Here is a 9239-nt window from a genome sequence, read left to right on the forward strand (position 1 = left end):
TGTGTACTGTGTTATAGCACTTTGCTCTTTTTGTTGAAAAGACATATAGTGAGACAAAACGATGACCGCATATTCATCTTGTGCAATACAGTACAGAATACATACTGTAAGTAAAATAATTATAACCACCTCTGCTATTACAACTGTACTAAGAAAAATGCATGCAATCTATGAAGATGATTAGACAAAATCAAAAAAAAAAAAACTAATTTAGAGTTTGTTTCTACCTTTCTGATAGGTATCCAACTAATGCAGAGTATATTCAAGTTGCAAGTTACTCTTTCCAGAGAAATGACTGTGTAAGTTGCATTGTTTTTAATCCATTGATTTATCTCTATCAACATAATCACATACCATATTGTAGTAACAATATATTGTAATCTTTATTTGCTGGAAAATAACAATCAGTCAAATTTGTGTTTTTAGCACACCTGACACATCCCTAAACTGGAAATTTAAAGCAGAACGTGCACCACTTGCAGGTTTGTGTCAAAAGCCAGCTATGTAAGCACACTGCCATATGCATAATTTATTTTTGCACTGTTAATCAATTTTACATTTTCACTTAGTGCAGGTTAATGTAAGGAAGATACAACAGAAACTTAAATCTTTTTTTGTATATACTCCACTTTTTCACTGTCTGACCATCATCCTAATGTTTATGCAGTTCAATGTTGTTGTTTGTTTTGTTTTGCACCTTGTTCAATAAGTATTTAGATGTTTCGCATATCTGTCATGGTCTAAGCATTATCTGTTTCTGTTGTTCTGATCAAGGAAACTTGTTGGGGAGGATTCAATGTCTGTTGAGGCCCATGTGAATGTGCCCCAAAGACCAGATGGCACAAACGAAGGAATGTCTGTGGAGGATGTACTCTAAAACACCTGCTGAAGTGAGTATAGTAAAAAAAAAAAAATCAGCAACTGTAAAATATCTGGTTTCAAATCTTTTCATGTAATGCTTATTCTTCTGCACCCTTTAAAATAATAGTTTTAGAAAACAATTTAAGCTTTATCAGTGTATAAAAGAACATGAAATGCATTGTATATTGTGACCCTTATACATTAGCCTTCTAATTGTTTTCACAGTTCTGCACTGTATGTAGCTACACTGTCTGAGCCAAAGAGGATGGAACAGAATCTGAAGAATTTGAAAAGCTTTTTTTATTTTTATTTATTTATTTTTATGTAGGGGTACCCTGCTACACCCTTTCCTACCATATAACTGATGGATACTTACTGGAAAATGCCAATCATAGTAGGAGGGCTCAGTGTGCCAGTGCACCAGCCTTGGTGAAGCCTTCATAAGAGCCTTCTGTATTTTGCTTTCAACATTGCATATCCAACACACCTGAGAAAGACACTGACTTTCCTTCAGAGGCACATTGTCAACATTAGAAGAGGGAGACAAGCACTCCCAGTAACTTTACTCTCAATGATTAGCCTTTTGTATTAGATCCTCATGCCTCAACTGTACCATTGCCCAAAGTGCACTCGAAGGACATTCACTCTTTTGAAGTCCAGAGTTGTACATGTACATTAACCAAATTTTTGTATAACCTGTGGTATTGATGAGTGCCAATCAACTTTTAGAAAACATGCACAGGAAGCATATGTACTTCATTTTCTCAGTAAAGAGTCAGTTGTACAGTTGTATTATAATATAATGAAGAAAGGTCTGACTGCAGACTTGCACTTGCACTCTCAGACACTTGCACTTCCACTAGTGACAACACTTGCAGTCTTTTTATTTTATATTTTATTCTACTTATTGGATACTTTTTGTTTGAATCTTTCAACATTTTTTTTTCTTGTGTAAGTAGGTAGATGTGAGGAAGACATACAGAGTGGAGCTGGAGCTCAGCAGATGTGTGATGGCTGTAAATACTGTGGCCATGGAAAGAAGCTTCACAGCTTTCTATTCAGACAAAGAGTTTGCTGGATTCTGTTCTATGGACTGCTATCTTTTACTTGAATTGGCAACTGAAAGCTAAATAAATGTTTCAGTGGATAAAGCTGTCTTTTTGCTTAATTGGTTAATGTCACATAACATAAGGTTACTAAACTCTTCTGACTAATTTAAAAATTTTATAATTTAGTGGTTTTGTCAACTATATATTTTTCTCTATCAGGCTAAACCTAGTTTTCTAGGGTAACACTTTACAATAAGGTTTAATTTGCTGACATTGATGTATTAACTAACATTAACTATGAGCGATGCATTTGATACAGTATTTATTAAACTTTGTTAATTCATAAAAATACAGCTATTCATTGTTCTCGTTCGTTCACTTCACAGTGCATTAACTAATGTTAACAAATACAACTTTTGACTTTAATTTAAGGACAGGTAGTGTGACTAACCGTGTTAAGAGACGTTTGTATCCTCGAAAAATTATTGTAATTTGTTTTTGATTATTGATAAATCAAGACCTAAACTTGCGGCGATGATGTCGGTAACCCACACCATGCAGAAGTTTTGAAGGTAAGTAAAAGTAATCTTGAAAGTAATTTAAAATAATATTCTTAATATCATTAACGCCATTTTTATCTTGGAATATAATTTGGTTTTATAGGATTATTTTGAATTTATTTATTTAACAGTCAGCTTTCGCATTACCTTTTGGCACGCCCCCTACCTTTTGTTTCACCAATTAGAAACCTTTTGAAATGCCCCCACCTTTTGGCATGCCCATTGCTCCAAGTTGCAGCTACCCATAGACAGTAAAAGAAATGGACACAGCGACCCCATTGGAACTCAATTGAGACAAGTGAAGCCCATTTTTAGCGATTTTTAGCACTTCTGTTTCTGACGCGCAGACTCAAACTAAGCTTGATGACATCAGCAACCTGTCTGACAGATGTAAATCTTCTAGTAGCTGTGCGTGCAAACTGCCATCGTTAATCTTGCAGAGACGGCGAGCTTGAGCGGGGAGTTCTTTGGCGTGAGTGAGCAGGAGTAAGTATTCTGATTAATTATTTTGTATAGTATTTTAAAATGTAATGCCAGGGCTTGTATCTATGGGCTTCTCTCTTGACGTCTCCCCGATTGCCTGCGAGCTTCTCCTCATGTCTGTACGGTAATTTCTCTACTGTGTGACAGAGTCGAGTGGTTATGACGCAATCGTTAGCCTATTTTTACAAAAACTGTTTCTACGGGGCCATAATGTAACATAGAAGGTAATGGAGCCCTTTATACATTGTCGTGTATCTTTAGAAATAAATAATGGACAAATGGAGTCTTTAAACGCCTCAGATGTAGTTATTCGCTGTCAAAGTGACACCAAAATGAATGGGAGTCAATGGGATGCTAACGCAAGTGAAGTTCTCCTAATGATGGCGGCACGCGGCCGACTTCAACTTCCGGTCGACTTCCTTCCCGCCTGCAGCTACCCCTACTAACTTAAAATTGACAAGAATAAACAAGTATAGGTCTCTGTAGGAAAGTAATGCGAGTTACCAGATCATGGTGTTTTTAAACCATGATACTTGATTGGTTGACGTCATAGTGATGTTAGGTTTAGGGGTGGGGTTGGGTTGGGTAAGAGGGATCATTTAGATTGCATGATTTAGAAACACCCAGCAGTTTGCAAACACCCACAAGGTGATAAATGCCCACTTTTGCTCTGCAGAGACCCAAGTCTCAGAATAAAAGGAATACATTTTTTTCTTCAAGTATTTGACTATTGGAATCAAAAACAAGGATCGATAAGAGCCGGAATCGCTACAATTGAAATCATACCCAACCCTACTTAGACATGCTCGTTTTATTTTATGTAGTCAAATTTAAACCATGACAGTCTTGAATTACAAATCAAACACTTTATTTCAATGGCTACTTTTCTGGTTTATTGTTTTATTAAATTATTTAAATGTGTTGACAGTCAGGACATTTTGTGATGACCTGTTTATCTCTGTCTTATAATATGTCAGCAAGCAATGCATCATCAAGGCTGCGTTGAAAGCCTTTTACCCTTGCACAGTTAACCATATGCAGTGTACCCATCCATATGATTCACATTGCACACATAATTTGGGTGATATGAATGTAAGATGATTGCAGAAGTGCCACTGATCTGTGATTTTGTTTATTCTTTTTAAAGAAATGGCAACAAATCCAGTGTGGCAGCATTTTATGCAGCCTACTCCAGGTAAGGCTCGCTGCAACATCTGCAATACATAGGCATGGGAGCTGAAAAGGCAAAGACGAAAAATACTTCAAATATGTGGAGCCACTTGAAATGTCACCACCTTGAGGCCTTTAATGAAGCACAAAAAGAAAAGGATGATCAAGCAGCAGTTTCTACTTCTGCAGCAAGTTCAACACAGCCTAATCTTGTGCAGATGTTCAATGCCCAAAGGAAATGGGGTAATTCTGACACCAGGTCCAAAAAAGTTGATCTTGCCATAGTTGATATGATTGCCACAGACAATCATCCATTTACAGTTGTCTCTGGTGTTGGTTTTCAAAGGTTGGTGGCATTGCTGGAGCCCAGATACTCCCTCAAAACAAAAAAGGACTATCGCACTGACCTCTTTGAAGATGTTCACACAAAAGTAGAAAACAAATAAAGGAGCTGGTCACGTTAGAAAATGCAGGCCCCTATTTGGCATTTAAAACAGATTGTTGGTCTGATTTCACAGAATCCTTAATGAGACTGACCTGTCATTTCATTGACAGTGACTGGGAAAGGAAACAAATTGTCCTCAATGTCAAAGCTGAAAGATGAATATATCAAGCCCCTTTCACACTGTCATTCCGGCAAATACACGGGTTAAGTGTTCCGGCAATTGTTCCCGGGTCGCTAGATTTTGCACTTTCACACTGCCAGTGATTACCCGGGATATGTGCGTTCTTTCACATACAACCTGTAAAGATCCCGTAACGACACGTGACATCAGGGCGTGACGTGTAATGTACGAGTCGAAAACGTTAGGCACGTTATACTTTCACTGAAGCGAACGATCTCGGCTTCAGTGCGGAAAGTGAGGAACAAACTGATCGATCTCTGCTTCATTACAGTTTGCACATATTTTTTTCGTCGCGAACGTTGATCTTCCTTCAAAACAGCCGGTAAAAGAGCGATAACGCGCGTCATCACTTCGACACAGCATTAGATCAGGGGGGCAGGGTTTCATATTTTTTTGAAGCACCCCTGGGCGCCGCCATTGGCTAGCGGACCCCCCCACCTGCTGTTAGCATTCCATTGACTCCCATTCATTTTGGCGTCACTTTGACAGCGAATAACTTTAAAGACTCCATTTGTCCATTAATTATTTCTAAAGAAACACGAAAATGTATAAAAGGCTCCATTACCTTGTATCTTACGTTATGGTCCCGTAGAAGCAGTTTTTGTAAAAAATAGGCTAACGATTGCGTCATAACCAGCGACTCTCTGTCGCGCAGTAGAGAAATTACCATATGGACAGGAGGAGAAGCTCGCAGGCAATCTTTTACTGTCTATGAGGCTATGGGGGGACGCGGAGGCATGAAGTCAAGGGAGATAATTAATCAGAATACTTACCAAAATGTGCTCTTGTTCACGCTCTCTGAAAGCCTCGGTGGGTGATTCAGATTTCTCTTGGCCCAGCGATTAAAAGACTTTCAGGTTGCTCACGTGACCTCTAAGTCATCAAGCTCAGTTTGAGTCTGCGCAGTACGCCCGACCCCCAGGAAGTGCGTGCTTCTAATTGACTTCACTTGTCAATCATAACCATTCACTTGGCACCTCATAAACCGGATTTCGGACAGGCTTCTGAGGCTGAGTAATGGTTTACTGATCTACAGCAAAATATAGATAGCTTTGGTGATAACTGAGTGGATATTTCATTAATGCTATATTAATTTCTCGCTAGAAATTACATAAAAAGTGGAAAAGGTTGTTCACAAACTGACCACCGACTTTCAGACGCCATCTTTATTTTTTGGCTTAACTCTCACAGAATGGAACGCACAGGATTGTGGGATATCGAAGGCAGCGAAGGATACATCTATGCTGCCTTCAAAAATCGGCCAGATGAAGGCATCTCAGGAGACAGGAAATGAGGCTGACATTGATTTCGGACGTGCCTTGATGCCTTCCTACCTTGGAATGCGACCTCCGAAGGCAGCATTTTTCAGTTTTCGGATGCAGACCTGGCTTTTCTTCACACAGCGCTCGTCCCGGGATTGAACCCGGCAATGTTACTAGGTCCCCGACCCGGGATCAATGCAATATGCCGGGTCCGACGTGCAGTGTGAAAGGGGCTTAAGTGAGGTGTTCCTCAGTCTGCTGAGGCATTGAGACATCGACACAAAGAGAGTCGTGCTGGTGCTTCGCCAATATGATTAAAGGGATGAGGCTCACTGAAGTATCCCCGATCTCAGCTGCAGTGCTCACACACTTCAGCTGGTGGTAAATGACGGGATCAACAGCCAGCGAACAGTGATGGACATTGTTGCAAAATTAAAGTCTTCTGCTACCCATTTTAACCATTCGATACTGGCCAAACAGCATTTGAAGGAAATTTCATAAAGAACTTGACCTCCCCCAGCACAGAATAATCCAGTCGGTGCCAACACACTGGAACTTCACATGTTGGAGAGCGTGCTGGAGCAGAAACGGGCACTTACTGTATATGCAGGGGAACATGGTAAGATATAACTTTTAACAGCAGATCAATGGACTCTTGTGGGCAATTTGATTGACACACTGAGTTCACTTGAACAGGTAACACTGGAAATGAGCATATCAGACTCATCAATATCGTGCATAATTCCCAGCATCACTGTCCAAAAATGCTACTTGAAGTTGAGGGTGCAAAAGCTAGCGGCATCAAAGCACTCTGTAACACTATACTGGACAGTTTAAAGGTAAGGTTCAAAAACGCAGACAAGACCAAATGCTTGGTCCTCGCAACACTGCTAGATCCTTGTTACAGGGGTCATGCCTCGGCACCAGGCACACTGAGCACTGCAAAAGACTGAATAAAGGATGAGCATGCCACTCTGTCTGAGGCTAAGAAATGGATAAAGGCTTCCTCAGAAGATCAAGGCCCGGATCCAAAACAGATAAGGGTGAAGGAAGAAGAGGGAGACCATCTGACATGCTTGAACAGATGTATGCCAACCTTCTGGGGGCACATGGACCAACCTCTGGGAAGACTGATGATGAGGAGGAGCAGCTTTCCACTCAGCAGCAGGATCTATACCTACGGGAGCCGTTGATCGACAGACAGACGGGCCAACCACTTGCATGGTGGAAACAAAATACATCCCGCTTGCACCTTCTGGAACCACTCGCCAGAAAATTTCTCAGTCCACCCCCTCCTCTGTTCCCAGTGAGAAGGTATTGATTGGGGTCAGCCAGATATATGAGAAAAAGAAGAATAGGCTGATGGGATAAAATGCAGAGCGTCTCTGTTTCCTCCATTATAAATGCAGCTCCTAAACAGGGAGTATTAAGAAGGTGTGTGGGGTAAAGAAGTGGGGCAATGCGCATGTTATGCACAATTCTTTTTAAGTTGTTTTTTGTTCGGTATTGCTGTTTACATTTTCCTTATCTTCTTAGGAAAGCCATTTGCTCTACAAAAGATTAAGTTAAGTGCACTAAAACTTAGACCTAAGCATTAAATGACTAGGTTGTAAATAGTTGGTTACTTTTAAAATTAAGTATAGTACAGTGTGCAGTTTATTATGACTCATGTACCCGACCATCTAAGATCATCATTTGTTTTTTAAACAGTCCAAACTCACTTCAGACCAGTGCTTTGCATCAGTTAATAACATTTAGCTAAATGTAAAACTTTTGCAAATGTAGGTCTATATATTCAGTGTTGACAAGAAAAATATAAGAGGTTTCGCTGACGTCCCCACCACACGGATTACTTGGTTAACCAAAACACTTAATTCTTCTTTGTGATGTAAACATACAATCAGGCCTTGGTTTTTTTTAGGTCTCTGGTGTTTGACCACTATGTATTATGCCTTAAATTACCTTATATTACACTGCCACTCTCTATGTTATTGCATTTGATGCTACTGTGTGCAATAGTGTAATTATTTTATTTATGCTTAAATATTTATTTTCAGTATTTTCAGCACTGAACTCTTACTTGTTCTACCTCACATGTTTTTAATATTTGTTAAATATTGTTTATCTTCTTGTTCTACCTCACCTGTTTTTACTATTTGTTAAATATAGTTTCTTTTAAGTTCAATAAATGTTCCTGTTTTAAATTGAGACTTGTAACATTTGGTATCATCATTGTGTCATTTTTATGTTTTTTTATGTTTTTTAATGTGACATTTAATGTCACATTAAAAAAAAATACTTATTCTGCCTCCACTACACTTATATATATATATATATATATATATATATATATATATATATATATATAAACATGCATTCCCACTTTTTTTGGTCACTAAACAAGTAGTATACTGTTAATAGCTGCTGATTATTTTAAAATGTTGGTCTCTTATTGTTCACAGTATGTGGTCTAACAAGCATTCTAAATATAGTATCCCATCCTGTGTTTCTGAGCCATTTAAAAACACTTTTGACCAATATGACTCATGTACCTGACCATCTAAGATCATCATTTGTCTTTTAAACGGTCCAAACTCACTTCAGACCAGTGCTTTACATCAGTTAAATTTAGCTAAATGTAAAACTTTTGCAAATGTAGGTCTATGTTGATAAGAAAAATATATCAGGTTTCACTGATGTCCCCACCACACTGATTACTTGGTTAACCAAAACACTTAATTCTTCTTTGTGATGTAAACATACAATTAGGCCTTGTTTTTTTTTTATAGGTCTCTGGTGTTTGAACACTATGTATTATGCCTTACACAGCCACTATGTTATTGCATTTGATGTCCTCTTAATCCAAGCAACCAGAGCAGCTGCATTAATTTTATAAAAATGTTTTTAAATCTTAGTAAAAGTGTGTTTATTCATGGTAACAATTGTAACCAATAGAAAACTATAGTCAAAAATTCCTCATCTGCTTAATATGACCTAACTGAAAGTTGCAAACAATAAAGTAACATTAATTAATTTATTAGTTTGTTAATCACTATAAATCTTGAGCTAACACGTGAACTTTATTTTATGTGGTCAACTTTGTGTAAAATACATTTTTTTTTTATTTAGACTACAAAAAAATACATATAGGCTTGGCCTACCAAAAAACAAACGAAACATTTCTGAGAGCTGTCAGTGAAATAGTCGACGGTTAATAACGTCGTGTCG

This window comes from Carassius carassius, chromosome 24 (genome assembly GCF_963082965.1).
Source record: "Carassius carassius chromosome 24, fCarCar2.1, whole genome shotgun sequence".
Lineage (NCBI taxonomy): Eukaryota > Metazoa > Chordata > Actinopteri > Cypriniformes > Cyprinidae > Carassius > Carassius carassius.